Raw genomic sequence first — 20,926 nt, forward strand, 5'->3', positions numbered from 1 at the left:
GTCTATTCAAACTAACAGAGGGAATGAGACTATATTTCTTTTCTGTACGCTTTAAAGTACATGAGGGGATTACCCGATATTTGGACCTTTTTGATATACTAGTTAAGCAAATGAAATGCTGCTAAAAAAAACTTGAATCCCTGTGTATATTTAATCACTCACACAGTAAAGACATCATATAAAGTATTTCTGCTAGTTATAATCTACGTTTGACCTTATTTCTGTACAGTGGTAATCTGCACAAGCCCTGGTGGCTTTCTGTCTTGTCAGATTATTCTTAGACTGTGATCCCCTATTTTGATTGCATGATGGTTAAATGTATCTAATAAAATAAACATATGCTTCCACCCAGAAGATTTATAACCATGTCGAGATTTTGTGTTTTTGTGCTTTTGTGTATAAGAACCTGTTGTTTTTCTGTCTTTCTTTCTTTTTTTCCTGTTCTCAGTAAATCATTTGGAAGCAGTCACCCATGATTTCAGCTGAGCTTTCACTCTGATGCTGGGGACACGGAGCAGCTTGAGCCATTAAAATGTAAATTGCCTGTGCAGTCTGAGGAAGAGGGCCAGAACAGGGATCTACTCATGCATTATGTTGTTGTCTTTACTTTACACGTTAATCATTGACAGAACAACGCAGTGTCTGCTGTCAGGGACAAGAAAAAGAAGAAAAAGAAGAAGGAAGCTACTGAGAAAAATGTGAATATAGTATAAAAATGCACAGAAGGAAAACATGGCAGTGCTGTACTGATATGGTTTTAATGCTTTGCATGTATTCATTTTAGAGAAGGAGTGACAAAATAGTAAACTTCTCCAAATGAAGTAAAACACATAGATTGCATATACGATGGAGGTGGCCACCTTGGCATGTTTTTGCCACCATGTTATTTTTTTGCCGCCACAATCTGCCATATTTGGACATGTTAGTGGAATGCTAATATATTAGCTAATGCTAGGGTTCTTTTAGCAAGCTGCATTCAACACATATACCAAACAGACACATAAACATATTAGGTATTTCCATTAAAAATGGCCAAAGGGATGCCACCACTACCTGCACAGTGGAGAGGTCCAGAGCATGGGAGGCCAACAACAGCTTCAGCTACAGCTGCTTGTGTCAGCACAGCTGTCAGTCTAAGAAGCTAACTAACTTTAAGCCTTATTAGCATCCAAATGGAGGAGTCCATAAAGGAAGGGGGGGACTCTTGTGTTGTCAGCATTGCAGGCATGTCGAGTGTATACAGCAGTCAGCCTCACTGACCTGCGCACAGAAGACATTCAATGTACAGAGGATTTTATATTTTAGCATCCGATGAGCCAATACCAACTGTGATGGTAAAACGTATTAGTGCTTTTGTATACATTTTTTTTTTTTTTTGGCATGGGTCAGCAGCATGACTGTCCTTTGTTTGGACTTGGTTATCATCAATGAGGAGTTATTTTTCTAAAACTCCAGCAGGTGGCAATCTACTACTGAGTCTGCTGTGAAAAGAAGGTCTACATTATGAAGACCATCTCCAACACTCACTACTCCTACAATGCACTCGTGGTGGGCTCACAATTAAACTAAAATGCCCTGCCTACAATCCAATGGAGACCTGGACATGGCAATTAACCCACTAATACTGCAGACCATTAGACCTCCCTCTCTGTGTCAGCAGTCCCAGTGCATACAGTACACTTACTACTGGACTGGGTATAAATGACAAAAGATAGTTTAATGTAATGACCCGTTTGAGAGTCTAGGGTACAGTGTGCACTCATCTCTGTTAAGCTGCAGCTGGTTATTTAATAGTAGAAATGCATTTCAAGACAAATTCCAGTTTTACCTAAATTGTATGGATTCAAATTAAAATTATTGTAAGTTTCCAAATGCACAAACACTATCATATGGAGATGCACAGTATAACAGATTAATATTTTGGTAATTTTATCTTAGGAAAAAAAATATATTAGCTGCAGTGTAATATTTGAAATTTAATCGAATATTTAAAGCTTTGACGGTTGTCTCTGAGACTTCTTTCCTCACCTGTTTTAGCTGAGATAGACTGCAGCTCTCTCTTTTAATCTGACGTTTCTGACTGCAGTGGAGGAAAAATAGAAAATAAACAATAAAACTACTACACACTGTCTCACATCTCTCTCTATTCCCCTCACAAACCTTACTTAATGTTATGTAGCCTTTAAGCAAAACAATATGCAGGGAAGTACCAGACTTAAGTAACATAACTACAGTTTTACTTCACTGATATTAAGTGTAAAGGGATGAAATATGAAAACGAATACTCAAAGAGGTGTCCTCTTTCTATTTATCCCCTCAGTTCTAGTTTTCATGTAAAACTATCTTTAATCTGCTACAGTGCTGCATTTGTTACAGTCCCTGAGGACCAGTAGCTGATGAGGCAGGCAGCCATGTCATATCGCTCAGACAGGACTCACTGTTGTTATTACAAACTGCAGCCTCAGGAAGCCATTTTGCGCAAAACAAAGGGTAAAACCCTGCAAGCCTCTGGTATTGCTTGATGTGGCAAGATGCCAAATCTCACTCTCTACCATATGCAGGGGGTCTGGGCTTCCCTAGCGCACTCAGATCACTGAGAGTCATGTAAACAAAGAACTGCCTGAATTAGATATCATCTTCAATCTCTAGAGCCACAAATGGCGAAGATTTTCCTAATAGAAACTATAAACTAATGTAAAGTCAAAGGAGAAAACGTGCAGGAAAAACACCTTCCTCTGAGATTATCTTCATTTATTTTGAGTTATAAGGAAGAGCTTAATTGCATCCAGTATTTTTATTCTTGATAAGTCACAGAACCAGGTGATTACAACCAAGTAACGGGACGAGTCTTTAGGAAACCTTATTTGCAAGTGGAATTAACTGGTACTCTTTAGAAAAGGTTGTATTCTGTATGCTGAGTATTAGAAAACGCACAGCTTTATTGTTGCATTGTTTCAGTACAGTACAAAGATGTAGCCTTACATGCTGCTTATACAGTTCGTCTTCACCTCTTCCTGCAGCACTTCTGGTTCTGTAGCACTTGTGACCAAATATCTTGACCTTTCACATATTATCATCTTGTGAAATATATATATATATGAAACATATATATGGTGTTTTAATGAGAACTTTAATTATTTTCTAAAATGAATATAAGGATGCTGGGAGCCTCCTTTGAAACTAGCTTTTGGGAAGCTATGTGTGTAGCTTCCCAAGTGTGTTACTTTTTGTGCAAGCAGAGGCCTTAAAGTGTTAATGTGTAGGTGTATGTGTGTGCAGAGAAATCACATCAATGTATTATCTGAGGTAGAGCAAGATAGGACATGTCTTCCAGGATGCTGGGCAGGCTTGAGATTGAAGGGTCTGAACAGAGAAGGTACAAAAGCGAGAGAGCCAGAGGGCGGAGACGAGTGGATGAGCCGGTGAGATGATAATGCAGCATGACACCTCTGAAATGAATCCCTGGTTACCATGGCAAAAAAAAAAAAAAAAAAAAAGACGGGACAGTCTCTCAGGAGCCTCAAATAAAGCCAGCTCTAAATGTTATTTGATTAGTATTTAGATCATGTTCCTGTTCAACAGAAGCATTTTGTCAGCTGTTTGTGCACAAGTACCTCCAGTTTTGTACTTATTATTAAAAAAAGGAGCCAGGAAGACTTAATTCCATTTTTTCTGTTCTTTAACCTTGTCGTTCACCCATCACAAATGTAATTATTAATCACATATGCTCTTCTTTGAATGTTTTCAAAGCAGCATGCCTGTGCATTGTGATATGATAGCTTTTCCAACCTACATGTTTAATTTGCAGCATTTATTTATGTACCTCAACATGTAAAATAGATTTTATTTGATCTATTTGACAGTCAGCTGGGGCATCTTTACATATCGTCGCATCACAGAGAAAAGGAAAAAAAACATGTATATAGTAATTTGGCTTTTTTGTATATCCAGTGGAGTGTACAAAAGGTCATATTACCAAAGTCAATATAAAGTATAGAGATGACATTTTTTCAGAACACATTGCAGTTGCTGAGTAATGTAAAGTAAAGCACAGCAAATGTCACAGCTATTTGGAAGCAATATTCCATTATGTCTGAATTACTGAATTGCATAAATGTCAGGTAGAGTGTATAGCAAAGTTGGATTGGTGCTGTAGGTAGACTATCCTGTATGTAATAGACTGTGTGCCTCATGTCCAAACTGCTGGACTCTTTTCGCTGCTGCACTTGCACTTCTCGGTTTTCTTGTCTTCTTAGACTGCTGACCAACCCTGAACTAATCACATCTGACTGCTATCTGTCTCCATCAATTACATACTAGGCGCCTCAAGCCCTTCTGCTTCAGTGCTGTGAAAGAGGTCGTACAATGCTACAAGAGACACTTGCTGATTTGACTTTACCTGCTTATTCCTATAGAGTGCCTCTAGTAATGAGGGTCTGGGAGCAGAAGGGCGGGAGGTGGGTCTGACTTTGATAGAAGTGGGTCTAGTGGGTGGTGTTGGATGGTGTGTGTGTGTGTGTTTGGGTCACTCACAATGGAAACACAGATCGACAATCGCTCACTCACACTATAGTCAGTCAGTCAAACAAGTTATTGGCTTTCCTGACCAGCTTTGGACTGTTGGAGGAAGCACAAATACAAAGAATAGGCAAACATGGGTCAACTAAGCTGGGTAATAACTGAGCAGTATTTTCTTAATATATGTTAAATAACTCCTGTAAAAGGTTTACAATGTAATGCACTATCGTAATTGATGGTGTGTGTTAACAAATCTTAATTTGTTGCTAATTCTCTTTGATAACCAGCTCAATGTGTTTCTGTTATGAACAAGGCTGTCTTTGATAGCTGATGCTAAACCCAGTATTAATTCAGCTAGCTCCACTGAATCTTTCTTTCTTTATATTTGATCTCTTACCATACGCCATCCTGGACATTCCTCTTATTCATTGCCTGTCTTCTACTTGCTCACTGTCTGGCCGTGTTGCATGTACAGGAGATGTCTGACAGAGACAGATTGCTCAGTCACAGCTTAAAGGTGACTGCCTTGCTCTGTGTTCCCGAAAGCGATGGATCATTTGAATCCATCATGGGCAGCAGCTCTGGTCTCCATATAGACAGAGCACATGAAAGAGACAACAACAAAGAGGGGGGGCTAGAACTTGATGACAAGAAAAAGGGAGATAAAGGGGAAGCATGGAAGACTGCGTGAGAGTTTTGTGCTGCAAATGCTGAGAAGCGCCAAAGCAGTGATGGAACGGAGAGAAGAGGAAAACGAAGAGCTGCTGAAGATCATCACCACTAGTCATAGCGTATGGAGCCTTCTACTTGAGAAGAATGTATGGGGGTTGGGTGTGCTTGGAGGCATTTATCATTATTGGCTCACACCTCCATCCCTTGCTCAACCTGATATCCCTCCTGCCGTTGACATAAATCATGATTTTTCCATAATAGGTCTCCTTTCTGCCATGTGGGGAAGAATGTGCAGTTCCCATCGATTTTAGCCTCCGTTTCTCCTTCTTCTCACACATCAGCTCAGAATAATGATGCATATCCATTATCAGCCATTTGTTTTGGTAGGTAAAGTTTACTTTTACAGTATATGACCTAATTTGGATGAATGAGGTACTAAAGGGAGTAAACAGTGCTTAGTTTGGAAAACTTGTACAGCTATCTTTTTCTTTGGTAATATCTGTTACCTGTCCATGTATTAAGAGATATAGTTGTTTGACAGAGCTGCATTTTAACTCAGTATTTCGGCATGCTTATACTACCAGGGAGGAAGTATACTCTTTGTTTTTCAATGGTAGCTCTGAATCAAAATCAGCACTTAAATCATTAAAAGTCATAAATATTTCATTTGAGATCGTTTTTATAATTAAACATTAAAATTTAATACATTCTTTAATATGTTAACCAGGAGGGACTACAAGACTATATTTTACAAGTGGTGATTAATCACTTAGGGGCAAATGTATTTTCAAATTATACTATAATTAATCATTTAGTCATTTTGTTTCAGTTGTGGCTGAAAATATATGAATAAGAGTGGAAGGAAATTTCCACTCAAGGAATGTGATTTTATTAACAAAAAGTCTTTAATTAAAAATACTGCACATAACTCACAAAGGATGACGGAGCTCCTTTGTTTCTGTTATACAGACACTGACTCTCTGTGCTATCGAATCAGCCAAGTGCTGTTATCTCATGCTTGATGTGTGTTACAAGACATCTGGGTAATAGAACATTCAGAATGGCTGAAGAACTTAACAGAGGCTTGATTTGTGAATACTCATTCGTACCCTCCACCAGTTTCACGCCTTGTATGCCAATTCAGAGTCATTTGAAGACCAGTCATGTAAGAGAGTAAAGTGTGTCAGCATGTTAGGCTGAAGCGCCTATTTTGGAGGCAATGTCTAAATATTAATTAACTTTAGGTATTGATTTTCCTTTACTTCTTTATGAACTGTGTTATTTCTGACTTAGTAGGTAAAGTAATTTCCTAGCCATTTACTTTTTTCCCATTTAATAAACACTCATTGGCCACTTTGTTATTAAGAAGATTTTGGTTATGCTGACATGACAGCATCATGCTGTTACTGCAAATTTGTCACCTGCACATCCATGATATGAATCTTCAGTTCCATTACCTCCCAGAGATGCTCTGCTGGATCTGGTGACTGTGAGGGGCACGTGGGCACAGTGAACTTGTTGTCATGTTTAGGAAACCAGCGTGAGATTATCTAAACTTTGTGGAATTTTGCATTATCCTGCTGGAAGCAGTCATCAAAAGATGGGTACACTGTGGTTCTAAAGGCATGAACACGGTTAGCAACAATGCCTTAAAATTATGCTCAGTTTTAATAAAAAGAGGCCCAAAGCGTGCAACAAAATAATCTCCCATACCATTACACCACCAGCTGAAGCCTGAACCATTGACACAAGGCAGGATAGATCAATGCTTTCATCTTTTTTTTCTTTTTTTTTTAACATCAAATTCTGACTCCATCATCTGAATGTTGCAGAAACTAAGACTCATCAGACCAGGCAATGATTTTCTGGTCTTCCTCTCTCCAGTTTCCTGTTCTTAGTTGACAGGAGTGGTACCCAGTGGGGTCTTCTGCTGCTGCAGCCCATCTGCTTCAAGGTTTGATGTTGTGAATTTGGAGATGCTTTTCTGCATATTTTGGTTGTATCAAGTGGTTACCTGACCAGGTCTGCATTTCTAAATGCTCTGGTGTCATGTGATTGGCTGATTAGATATTTACGCTAACAAACATTTGAACAAGTGTATGTGACATAGTAGCGGTTGAGGGTAGCTGTCTCTTACTAGCCTGCACTGTAAATGTATGTATAGAAAATTATATAACCTCTATTATGTTTTCACACTTTTCACACAGGGGCAAATTTGTTTGGCTAACTTTTTCTCTTAATAAATGATAACCACCTTTAAAAACTACCTTGAACTTTGATAACCTTTGTATTTACTCAGGTTATCTTTGTCTAATATATACAAATGCAACATATACAGAATATATTGAGATATAAAGCACTATAAATTCTAAAATAAAATAAATAATTTTTATATTTGTTTGGTCATATGATTTGAAATTGTGAATTTAAACAGCATTAACAATGATGCATTTATCAAGGCAGTTTGTTTAAAAATATATCAGTAGCTGGTGTGGTGGTGATTAACTTCAACTAGAAGAATGACTAGAGAAATGGGAGTGTAGAAGATGAGCCAGAATAGATTCCTGGCTGGATCATTTGATGATGCCTGAGCTTAACTGTCTAAGAGGGGATTAAGTATGAGGCCCATACATATAGCGCCTACATAAATGATTGCAGGGTTAATTGCATTGTTCTGTGCCTTTGGGTAATGGACTGTATTGAACTAATGATAAAGCATGAGCTCCAAAGCTTTTGGTTTTGCATCCCAGATTTCCATGCTTCTCTGTCACAGCTCTTTCCAAGATAACCTAATTAAGAAGAAAATTCACTCTTTTGATAATTAGCCTACTAATAGTTATTACATATCTTCCAATGAATATTATTGTAACGTGGTAACGCATCCAAATCTTTTGAAATCCCCCGCTGTGGGACTATTCCAGCGTTACAGAGAGTCATCATGACTACTGTATCTACTGTGGAAAAAACAGCAAAAAACAACAACAAAAAGAGAAAGAGATATTTTTCTTTCTTTCTTTCTTTTTTATTGTGCAGTCGTGTTTTTGAGACCTGGGGGGCATTTTTCACCTGTCATGACAAGTCATTAGACAGAGAACACTAACATTAAGCTATCCAGTCAGGATTATAGCTGAATCAATCCATTCAGCAAAACAAATAAAAACATGATACATTATACGTAGTAAGGATATCACACAGAATTTCTGTATATAACTGTATATAATTTTAGTATATGAAAATATATATGAAAATTGTATTGTCATATACTAAAATTATATATATATATATATATATATATATATATAGAGAGAGAGAGAGAGAGAGAGAGAGAGAGAGAGAGAGGGGGAGAGAGAGATATTATGATTGATTGATATATTGACTGATTATCCCTCTTATAGTACTAAAACATCTTTATTACATTTGAACTAGTCAATGCACTACATGTACATTCATTTATTCATATAATGATTAAGAAGAAGAGCTTCTGTGGCAGACATAAGTGAATCATTATCAGACCACAGAAACATTAACAGAGTAATGAAGGGCACTACATCAGAGGTCCAGCAACAGTTCACAACCTCAACAAGCCCTGTACTGCAGTCTCATAATGACTACAGTGTTTAGTGAAAATGCTAATCAGCTGATAACAAGACCACTTTGATTGTCTTTTAATTAGAGCATACCTAAACAGAGTGACCACAAAAAAATAACCATGAGACTTTTTGAAAAGCTCTTAGTTGAAGCTCTTATTAATTGAGAAGCAATTCATCTTTTACTGAATAAAAGGAGAACAAACATTTAAAAGCTGGTGCTGGCATATATATTTTATGTCACAATTTAGGGTAAATAGTTATAAAAGCATTAATATACAGGAAAGTTCAAATAACAATAATTTGTTGAGAAGAAGGTAAGAAGACCAACTAAATGCTGTAACTGTCAAAGTACTTCAATCACACAAAGGAATTGGAGACAGGAGGTGTTGGAGCAGTAAATGGAAGGGTTATTATGGCAGATTGTGGGGCCTAAGCCTTGTTGCCTCTCCACCTGCTCTCTGTGCTTTTTTTTTTTTTATAGTGCACAGAAAGCCTCCTCACCTCTAATGGCAGTTTACAGAATGTTTACCCACAACCAAAAGTGTCATAATTTGCTCTAACCACCATAATTATGCCATTTATTTATTTTTTTTTAGACATAAACTATATTAAATGGGAACAACAACAGTGTCTCTAATTATAACTTGTAATGGTTGTTGCACAATAGCTGTGGTTGAATTGTTGTTCAACTACAGTAAATTTCACTCTCAAAGCATAAGATGCCTCCAATTTTGCGAGTGTAAACGAGGACAAATATTTCACTCTTGACAAAAGCTGTAGACAATCAAGTGAACAAAAGCTGCAACATTGTAAGTGTGTTGTCTACAGTTTTAAAAAAGGTAATTTTTAAAGTAATTTAAGGGTTAGAGTCTCACTTGAATGCTCTTTGAAAAAGGTCAGACGTTGCTATTTTAATCTAATTTACCTTGAGGAAATATTCTTGATTCTTTAATTTTCCAAGAAAGAAAATCAGCGTTATATCATCAACCTTTGCTTTACTTAAATGACGATGTGTTAATGTTTGTACACATTTTCTCTACAGGCTGGCTGATACATAATGTACTCTCTGCAAACTACACACCTTTCCAATTATTCGGATGTTAAAATTCAGACAGCAAGTTTGCAAATTATGTCTTCTCCTCTTGTGTGGCTTATAGAGCACTTAGTCGGCCATCCTGGCTTTGCTTCATTTAGTGGGAAAATAAACATGATGACAAGCCTGAAGTATATCAGTTCATAAATATAGTTTGATTGTAAATGGCAGCAGTAAAAATAACCAAGAGGGTGTATTCAGTGAAAATGGATGGATGGATGGATGGATGGATGGATGGATGGATGGATGGATGGATGGATGGATGGATGGATGGATGGATAGGACTTGTAGACACTTTTCCACATCATTCTGATTGTGTATCATTACCCATATAAACTACTCTCTTCCATCAATACTGAAATTTTTGCTTTTGTTAAAGACGGAAAAAGAGCAAAAGAGTATTAAGACAGAATTTATGATTGTTCCTTTAAAGAGAAAAAAAGTATATAAAATATTTTTTATAGAATGATGTGCTCTGGTAATCATTAACACATGAAATTAGCCTTCAGGGTGGGTTTTCTACAACAGCTCTGCATATAACTCACAGTTCTCACGGCACACTAGAGTAAATGGTAAATGGACTGGTACTTATATAGCACTTTTCTAATCTATTTGAACACTTAAAGTACTTTCTTACTACAAGGCTCATTCACCCATTCGCATTAGTGCTTTTTCTATGCCGAAGCATCTTGCCTAACATTCACACTCCAATGAATGCATGAGGAGTAACTCAGGATTCAGTATCTTGGCAAAGGACACTTTGACATGTAAAGTAGGGGAACCAGAAAACTACTGACCTTTTGATTGGTAGATGACTCATGGCTGTTAAAAAATAAATAAAAATAAGACAGCACCCTCTTTCTGACTTGGAAAAATAGGTGGTTGTGTTTAATTATTTCGCTATTGAAGAATGATTTTCCACAGCATGTCTTTATCCTGTTTTCCTTCTTTCACCCCAACCGGTCGCAGCAGATGGCCGCCCCTCCCTGAGCCTGGTTCTGCCAGAGGTTTCTTCCTGTTAAAAGGGAGTTTTTCCTTCCCACTGTCGCCAAAGTGCTTGCTCATAGGGGGTCATATGATTGTTGGGTTTTTCTCTGTATTTATTATTGTGCGATCTACTGTACAATATAAAGCACCTTGAGGCGACTTTTGTTGTGATTTGGCGCTATATAAATAAAATTGAATTGAATTGAACCCATTTAATCCCACTGGCAACAATTGTTACCATTTTAACCTCCTATTACATTTACAAAATTAAACATATTGTGTGTATGGGAAGTCTAAGGAGTAAAATGCATGGACTTATTTTGCAGGGAAAAATTTGGGATTAAATGGAAGTAGTTGCGGGATGAAACTGGTCATTCAGAGGTTGACTGTTCAAAATCCTCAACTACTGGGTGACAATTTCTGATTGCAAGAAGACAGCACAGGTGCCCTCTGTGCAGTAGGGGACTCTCCAAACCAACTGGTTGTATACTGTTTATATTCCAATATAAAAGCACCATATAAAAGCATTCTGCACCAAAATTGTGATCCTATAACAACCACGTCACTACTTCTGGATGAATAAGTGAATTTCTGTTTCAAATCTACAAGGTTCTGGCTGGACTCTAGATGTAAATGTAGATTTCTGTTAAACATGAATTCTTGTGTTTGTAGATGGCAACAGATTTACCAATTTGTCACAGTTAATCTCTGTATTATCAAAAACAGAACGAATGTAATGTCCAGCTTGACCTCATCTAATTACAGACTGATAGCTGACTTTCCCTGTCTTGCTGACATTTTATTGCTGTCATGACACACCAAAGAAGCATTTCAAAGGCAACAAGATTGCAAGTTCATTGCACACAGTTGCAATAATTTCACTTGTGCCACAGTGTCCATCCACTGTCACAGTGTAATTGTAGCATTATTGCTGATGCTGACCTTTGAGTTCTAAACAGGACTCCCACACGCTTCAATGTGAATGGAAACCACATTGCCTTCACAACTGATTACTGAACATCTTTCATCAGCCACTGCTCTCCCAAAGGCACTTGAAATGAGCCCGCCTTATTTGCATGATAGTATTGCCTGAATGTTTCTGTGAGTATACCAAAGTGAAACCAGCACACTGTGGCATGAGACAGAAGGACATGGTGGTGATGATGGTGTTTTGGGGAAGTGGGGCTAGTAGAGGAAAGCTGCAGACCCTGATGAATACAAATAACACTAAACATTCATGTTACCCAACTTTTTTATCTGAGAGTGCTGAACAAAGGCAGTGCTCTCGTTTGGACAACATTATATTAGACCAAAAGATAAATGCATGCATTGAACAGTGAGAGAGAAATTCATCACAGTGATTCACCTTTTCAGCAGCTAAAAAAGTTTTGTGGAGTTGTTGAACACTTGATATAAAATAACCAAAAACTCTGAAAAGTACTTTTTCAATAAGTTTCCCACATACACACAAATTATTTAAGGCTGTTGGGTTTACTACTTTTGCAAATGTAGGGATACATACAATAAATTACAAGCCCAATTTCAAACATTAAAACAGACTACCATTTTACCATTCGGCCTCCTTTGTCATATTTTTCAGCACACAGTCTCTGTGGCTTCGTACTAGAAGCCCGTTACAAAGTATGCTAAACTGCATACTGCAGCATTAACCCTCACAGAGCTGCAGTATGCAGTTTAGCATATTCTTCCCTGAGAAAGACGTCATCTGCATGTTCCTCTAAAATCTCTATATCCTTTTCAGCATTGGTGGTGCCTTTTCTGGTGTTCTTAGAATCTTTTGATGATATCATGCAGCCTCTGCCCATCTGTACTGTAAGATGCTCTTTTTATACCCAGTTATGTTACTGACCAGCTGCCAATTCACCTAACTGGTTGCAAAATGTCCCTGCACTTGTATCTTTTTAAATGCCACTTACTTTTTGAGCCTTTTGTTGTTCCCATCCCATCTGTTTCAAACAAAAAATTCTTAAAATTATACAATTTCTTCAATTTAGATTTAAAATGTGTTTACCCTGTTCTACTGTGAATAACATATTGTTTTGTTCATATTTGCAAATCATTTCATTGTGTTTTTATTTACAGTTTACATTTTTGTAATTAGGGTTGTACAAGCACAACATGAAACACAGTCTTCATTTACTATATTCAAAGTAGCTGAATCTCATTTATGCAAATTAAGCCAGTTGTTCAAACTGATCTATTGAGAAAAGGCCTGAAACCAAATAATAACAGTTTATAAAACTTAAATCTGTTTTTTGTGATGATGAATGTAGTGTTCCAACAGCACTTTCTCCTTTTTCTCCATGTCATTTGCAGTTTTCTGCATGATCACATATGTGATATACCTTATGTGAGCCTGCTGGGAGACACACTGACTGCGCTCTGCACTTCATACAGCAAGCCACAGAGAATCAGAGCTCAGTAAGCCCGAGTAACACCCATAACAGGCAGGGGGCCTTTATACATTTCTTGATCCCTTATTCTCTTCCCATTTGCTCTCCCCTCCTCCTGCCATGACGGCACAATTAACCATCAGACACACAATAGGGGCACATGTCCCCCACAGCCACGGGCAGCTCCCTCAGACCTGTACATCCTAATAAGGATTAGGCTACAAGTTAACAATGAATGAAGAAGTCTTTCAGGAGCCTCTAATTCTATTCTGCCCTGTGTCACTTTTCATATGAGGTCTTTCACAACTGTGTGTTTGAACATAAGGTATAATCCTCTTAAATATCAAAGGTGGACAAATCATATTAATTTAGACATTACTTCCCCAGGCTCAAGAGCACATTATTCACTCGACACAGACCCCCAGTACCACCATCTGCTCTACTTTGTCACCTGCCACTGAGTGACAACCGAGTGCTCCTCCACTCAACTTCTTGCCTTTTTTCCTCCATCTGACTTTAATCCTTTAGATTTAGTTCTTTTCACTTCTAACACTCTGATAAGTAATGGAAACTAGATAATGTGGAGACATGACTGATGATCAGGACATAATTATACAAATATTTGATTCTGCGGATTGCTCCAACCAGTTAATCTAAAACTTTTGTGAAAAGTTGAATTTCTTTTTATATATTATCTACCAAAAGAGAAAATGACTTTGTCACTGGCTCTGGCAAGGATTTAAACCATCTTAGAAAAAGGTTACAAGTATGTTTGAAAGTATATGAGAATATGTGGCACACTTGAACTGATGAAAACTTAAACACATTATTTATGTTTTTACTCTCAGTGAATATTTCTCTTGTGGTTTTGTTAAATGAAAAAATTAACTAAAAAACATATTGTTTATTAAATATTGCTAAGCTTCTTCAATATCTTTTACAAAACTACAGACACTATGTTATCCCTTAGATGATTTAAAAACTCCACAGATCCACTTAACTGATACATTTCCTTTGATTGCATATGTAGGTAGAAACAGGAAGGGATCTTATTTGAAAATTGCAAACATCTGCTTTGTTTTTCTACTGTTTTATAACACAGTGTACATCCAACCTTGCTACATGTTTCTTTTGTCAGGAATAGAAATATTGTCCTGCTATTAGTTGCTGCTATTTTATAATCATCATTAACATTTCATGTTAATAGGGATGTTGCATTCAGATGCACTCAGATGTTCAAAATATATTGGTATTATATTAGTCTTTATTACAGGTTCAGTTATAATCAGTTGAATCTATAATTTAAAGGTTTCTGAATGTTTTATATTCTTACACATAGTCTTCAGTGGGGGAGAAGCTGATTGCAGGCTGACAGGAAACGGTGTGCTTTTGCAAAAGTGAAACCAAAACCAGAGTCTGGGTTTGTATAATGAGTTTATACATTTTACATAGAAGTTAAGATCATCACAACACAGGATGGCCTTAGCCTGGTTGCCTACGTGAGGTCAACTAAGGTTCAGAAAAGCAGATGCACACTCTGTGCACGCGCAGAGACATACACACACACACTGTTAGGGTGTAGGTGAGAGTTGACTGATGAAGCAGTAGATGCACGATGCGAGAGCTGAGCTGGCTTACGGAAACCACCGGGAGAAGATGGAAGCCAGTGTACTTTTAATTGTGCCTTAAGCTGTCAAATAGAACATTTGTGGTTTTGAAGCTGATGTATGTGATGACGCAATGAGGGGCGTCACTAAATATACTCTGATGCATATAAAACTGTATTTTGATGTTAGGAGGATGAGATTGTGGGGCTGTCTGCTTACAGAGTCCGCTCATTCTCCCACAGCGTGTCATTTCATTAAAATCATCGTCTTTACCCTTTGGACCAGTGTGGTTACTTGCATTCCTCCTGTGTTTCCTTCCTATATTTTTGAACCTTAACATTTGGGGGCTTCGTCCGAGGGGAAGTGAGACAGGATGGAGAAAGGTCCGGCGTCAGGCGCTCAGGCATTGGTCAGTGGTCAAAGTGAGTGACAAGCCGGCATATAACAAAAAGGTAGGCACCACCTGTTGATCTTATGAACCAAAGTGTGTCAAATTGGGCTGTGTAAATTGAAAGTCTACTCACTGAAACTACTGGTAGATGTCTGCTTTGATTTTGGTGAAAAGTTGAAGGTTGAAGTAATGATAATGATAAGGAAGTATAAGTGACAGTACTGAGTAATGAGAATAAAGGAATGAAAAGAGAATTAAAGCAGTTGGACTGCGAAGTGAACTTTAGAATGATAGGGAATTTGGTCATTGTGTGGGTTCAAGTCCCATTGGTTATGCAACCCTTAAGAACTTTCTCGGAGGTGACGCTCCCTGCTGGATAGAGAAATTTATCCTTCACCTAGCGATGACTAGGGATAGTTTCGGGCAACATTCGAGGAGGACTCGGGAATCTCCAAAACTGTTGAGGGTTGTCCTTAATCTTAATCCTGTTTTGGGTGTAGATTGTTGTTTCAAATTATTCTAAAATTACTTGAGGACGAGGAGTCTGGGACCCTTAAGAAGCGCATTTTCTCCTTGGTAGCGCTTGCGCTAAGACAGGACGCTGATCTTAGACCTACTAGGACAGTAGGGATAGTACCGTCGACAGCGGGAGAGAACTTGGGAACCTCTGAAATTGCTAGGAGTTAGAGTCTCCTATTTGCGCTTTTTGGCTACGATAAATTTGGTTAGGGCATTAGCAATCGGGCCACCGTCAGGGGACGGAATACTGGCTAAAATTGGTCGTAAAAAAGTCAGGGACTTTTATCGGTTGGACCGTTATGGATAAATTTGTCGAAATTTGTAGGAGCGACAAGGCCTAAAAAAATCTGTGCAGTTGTAATTAATAAGACGTCTGTAATATAAAATATGAGATCTATGAGTAAGATCAGTCTCTGTGTCAGTCATGCACAGCCGGATGTGCACTGATGGTGTGTGTAAATGCAAATGAGCAGCAGTGACGCGCAGAGAGGGTGGTTTCAGTTTTCGAGAGGACTGAGCTTTTTGCTAAATGCCTGTATATAAGAAGTTGGTTTTGATTATTATGAGAGTGTAAATACAGTGTGAATATATTAGTGTGGATGTATAGTAAATGACTGAATTTTGATAGATGTATATTTCGTGAGCCATAAAGGTTGGTGTGTTTTATTTTCAGTTATGTGTGTGTGGGGAGAAGCGGTGAGGCGATGAGAGGTTTCAGTTTTCTTTTTCTTTTTCTTTTGACTTGCTCTTTCTGATCATGGAAGGCATGTCCAAAATACTCGTATGAAAGCGTATTTTGCGTGATTTTAACTGTGTGAAGGCTGTCAGTATTTGATTTGAGTGACTCTGCATGATTTGTCTGAGTGAGTGGAAAATGGCAGTTTGAGAGAGAAAAGGCAGTGTGTGAGACGATTACTGAATGACTAAAGAGGTTAGAACTTTTAAAGGTGTGTATGGAATAAAGGAGTGTGAAATATATTTCTTGTGTGAGGAAAAGTAGGATGTTTTAAAGTTTGAAAGTGCTTTTAATTCAAGAAATCCATGAGAGATGTTATGACAGGTTGAGTGTATTTTTTCGATTGAAAATACATAAGTATATGTACTTGGGAAACCCAGTTAAGAGATTATTGGGTGACTGATGCTATAAAACTGACCTAAAGAATGGTCCTGTCCGTGGAGAAGTGTTAGTTGTCCTGATGTTTGGAAGAGCTCTATTTAAAAGTGTGTGTGAGAGGAAGGTGTGTGTGACTGATGATGTCAGGGGAGCACCCAGAGAAATAGACAGAGTTAAATTCTAAGAAGATGAAGCGAATGCATGTGTTAAGAAAAAGTAATAAAGTAATAAAATTATATTAATTACAGGGTTTAGAAAAGAGACAGACTGAGAGAAATAAATACAGGAACTAACAATTACATTAAGGAATTGAAAATGCACGCATACACAAACTGTTACATGTGAAATTATTGTTGGAAAGTTTAATAAAGAAAGCAGTTTACACTCCTTTAATTTCCAGAACCAGTGTGTCCCCTAGACCTGATAACACTCTTGCCCAGTTGGCTCCTGTAGTAGGCGGGCATGGAAGGCTGGACAGCCCATGACGGGTAAGATCCCACCTCGAAACCCTGGGACAACCTAAGGCAAGGCGCAGTCACGATTGCTCGAACCTAAGTCCCGGAGTGACCTTGGAGTCACTGGAGGAGACGGGATTTAACAGGTAAGGCCACTGGGCACAGGCGGGAGGAAATGTCATTAACAATGACCAGTGATGAACCAGAGAGAGAAAATACACCCTGTCAAAAGGAGTTTGAAACACTGCAGAAGAAACATTTATAAAACCACACATACAAACAGAAAATGCACTAACCTTACAGAGACAAGCTCATGAAGATTAATGAACAGATAATGACTTAAAACCTGGCTAAGAACACAAACATACGTAATTAAATCAGCCTGCTAATTTCATGAGGGTTAAAATGGTGTGAATGGTTAATACAATTGATGGAAAGATTTAAAAAGATGGAAAAAACAAAAGAAAAGTCTCTATAAGAGTGACTCAGGAGTGCTCTTGCACTGATTGATCAAAGTAAGTGATTAGTATAGAAAGAAAATGAAAATAATTCAATAATGTGATAAGGTTTAAACATGTATTCCTCTTGTTAAGTTGGCTGTTGAGCTGTGGGTTTATGCAAATTAGCTGGAGTGAGTGAGTGACAAAGACACTTCCTGTGTGCGTGTGTGTCGGAGGCTTTCAGTTCAAGAGAGATCGGGGCTGATGAAGAGTATGGGGAGAAATATATAATGGTAAAGTATCAGGATATTTGATTACGGTGGTCAGGTCTGTTCAGAGGGGCAGATTTGGACAGGAAATTTATAATTTAAGGATGATACGTTGTTGAAATTGGTTTTTATCTTGTGCTGAATGAAAACGGTCTTTGATCTTTTGACGAGGTTTTCGTGTGTTGAACGGGTGAAATTTAAGATTGTTTCAGATTTTTGAGGCCGTTGTTTTATTTCCAGAGAGGGTGTTTAATTAAGACATGGATATGTCTGAGAGGGGCTAAAAATTTTTGTAGTAGTGCACTCAGGAAAAAACCTGTCAGGTGATTTTGTTTTGTACTTTGATGAGCTAATAATCAGCTCTCTTTTTCATTTTGTTCTAAGCAGGCCTGGAAGAGAGTGAATGGACGGCGCTGACAAAATTACCAAGTACGAAAATCAGGTGGGCATTACGGAATTATAATTGATTACAATCAGAGACTGATTGGCGGCGAGTCTCTGTCTAAAAATGGGTTGTATCGATTCAATCCAGTCAAAAGTATAGAGAACTATTTTCCTAAAAAGGAAAACGAAACGAAACAAATGCAAATGATTGAGCTCATTTTGCTGATGTGGAGCATCTGATGACGTCTTGTGGGAGGCTGCAGATCAGCAAAAATATCATGTGTGAATGCATGTGAGTGAATGTGAGTGGTTGGACCAAGGGGAAATAAATAAAGGTTGACAAACAGGAGAAGTGGAAGACTTAAATCTGGGGATGCTGATGTTCCTTTGGGTGAATTTCTGCTTTGTTGATTTGGGTTAGACCATATTGATACATTATAAAATGCTAAAAGGGAAACATTGATGTAACTTAAGTTACCATTAACTGAGGTAACACATGATTAATAACTGTTCTGTTTAAGTTTATTTTGTGTCATGACACAGATTGGATCATATAGGGGAGAGTTGAGTAAAGGTTTTGTTTTCAGGAAATTCAAGGATCCAGACTTTGCATGGAGCAACGAGTTGGAGGATTTGACATGATGATTGAATTGATTTTGTTCCTTAAACACAGGTTTTCAGGGCTGGAGCAAAACACCGAGAGGAGAATTGCTGAGCTGTTCTGGGAAATGAAATGACTAACCTTTTTCCTTTTGATTTGTTAAGCTTGGGTGAAGCATGTTGAGTTTTTGCCACATGAGATGTGTCAAAAAGAGAGGATTTAAGATTTAATTTGTTTAATTTGAAAGGGGTTTTACTAGGATTTTATAATGATCGGGGTTGTTTGATAATTTAGAGATGGTAAAACTGAGGCAGAGATTGTTAATTCTAAAGAAAGGAGTAAAATGAACCGAATTCTGTTTAGAAGATAAATTGCTGGGGTTAATAAGAAGTTGTACACCAAATTTAAAGGGGAAATTGTGGGAATAAAGGATATGCTTTGGGGAAAATAGTGAAGATTTTATGAGTAGAAAATGTGGGATTTCTTTTTGATTTTTAGGATAAGTTGTAACAGTGACATAATGTTAGAATGTTGTTATAATGTAGTAAATAGATTTATTTTTAGGGTAGAGGAGAGCTTTTATGAGGATGTTAAAAGTCTCGCTGACTCAAATGAATAATATTGGAGATTATATATGTAGAAATGATTTTTCATACACATTGCATTTTGTGCATTTTTGTGGCTCAGAGAGTCGTCTCTTGAGGGTCACAAACTTTTGGTTAACGTTATGATTAGCCAATCTACTGTGAGAATGACCTGAGTTATTGAAGGATTGCACACGCTTACAGACATATAGAGTTCATTAAGACCTGACAGTATTGATTCCAGGCAAAAGGCCTGAAATCCACTTAGCATTTAACTGAATAGGAGTTTCGTTTGTAACTAAATTGGGTGACATGTAAAATATGGAGATAACACATGCAGTTCTAAATTAGTCCTCTTATATAAAATGCAGTTACAGGATAACAAATACTTGTTGAAGGGATCAAGTTTTTGCTTTAAACCAGGTCCAAAGGGGAAAAGCTTATGTATTTTGGTTAAAACTGATAAAATATAATGACTGATAAAATATAATTAGAATGTACCATTACATTAAAAGCAGCAAAATGAAATAAAATGATATATTCAAACAGGTTATCACCCAGGAAATGGGAGTTCAAAATACTGTTAGAGTTCAGCTTTTAGCTATGATGAAAGTTATTTAGGAGTAATTGATTATATGCTTAAACTTAGTTGATTAAAATGGTTGTTTTCTTTGATCCTTTTAGTAGAATAAGCCCTTATAATGATTTTATGATGATTTTGCTTGTGAAAGGTGACTTTAGAGGAGAGGCCCTTGCAGCAGTGGCAGTTTTGTGTACAGGATGTTGATGATCAGATAAAGGAAAAACAGGAAACGTATGACAGCAGTGCTGTAAGACTGTTAGAAAGCTGTAGATTGAGATGAGTGATGTTTAAGATTATATAGGAATAAAAGTCAAAAACCAAATACGAAATTAGGTTCATGTTTTGAGAACAATCGAGGAATAGAGTAACTTAGAGCATAGTAGGGAGAAAGTGTTTTGTTTCCTTTGCAGGAGGCCCAGAAGAGAGTGGGACCCAGAAGAGGAGCAGAGACCACTTAAGCATGAAGTGTTCTCAAGTGGGAGGGCATTTTATAACTAAGACCACCTAGATGACATGAGGTTGTCTGATTTGTTAAGTCACAGGATGCCAAGAGAGAGTCAGAGCTAAGAACAGTGATCCTAAATGTCCATGACGTCAGGGGTGGACAGGGAAGCAGTTGAATGGGCCAAGGAGTGACCCAACACACAGTATGGTGACCTCTTGTGGTCAAGAGGTCAAGAGAGGGAGTGTCAGGAATAGAAATAT

Source organism: Oreochromis aureus, linkage group 10 (genome assembly GCF_013358895.1).
Source record: "Oreochromis aureus strain Israel breed Guangdong linkage group 10, ZZ_aureus, whole genome shotgun sequence".
NCBI lineage: Eukaryota > Metazoa > Chordata > Actinopteri > Cichliformes > Cichlidae > Oreochromis > Oreochromis aureus.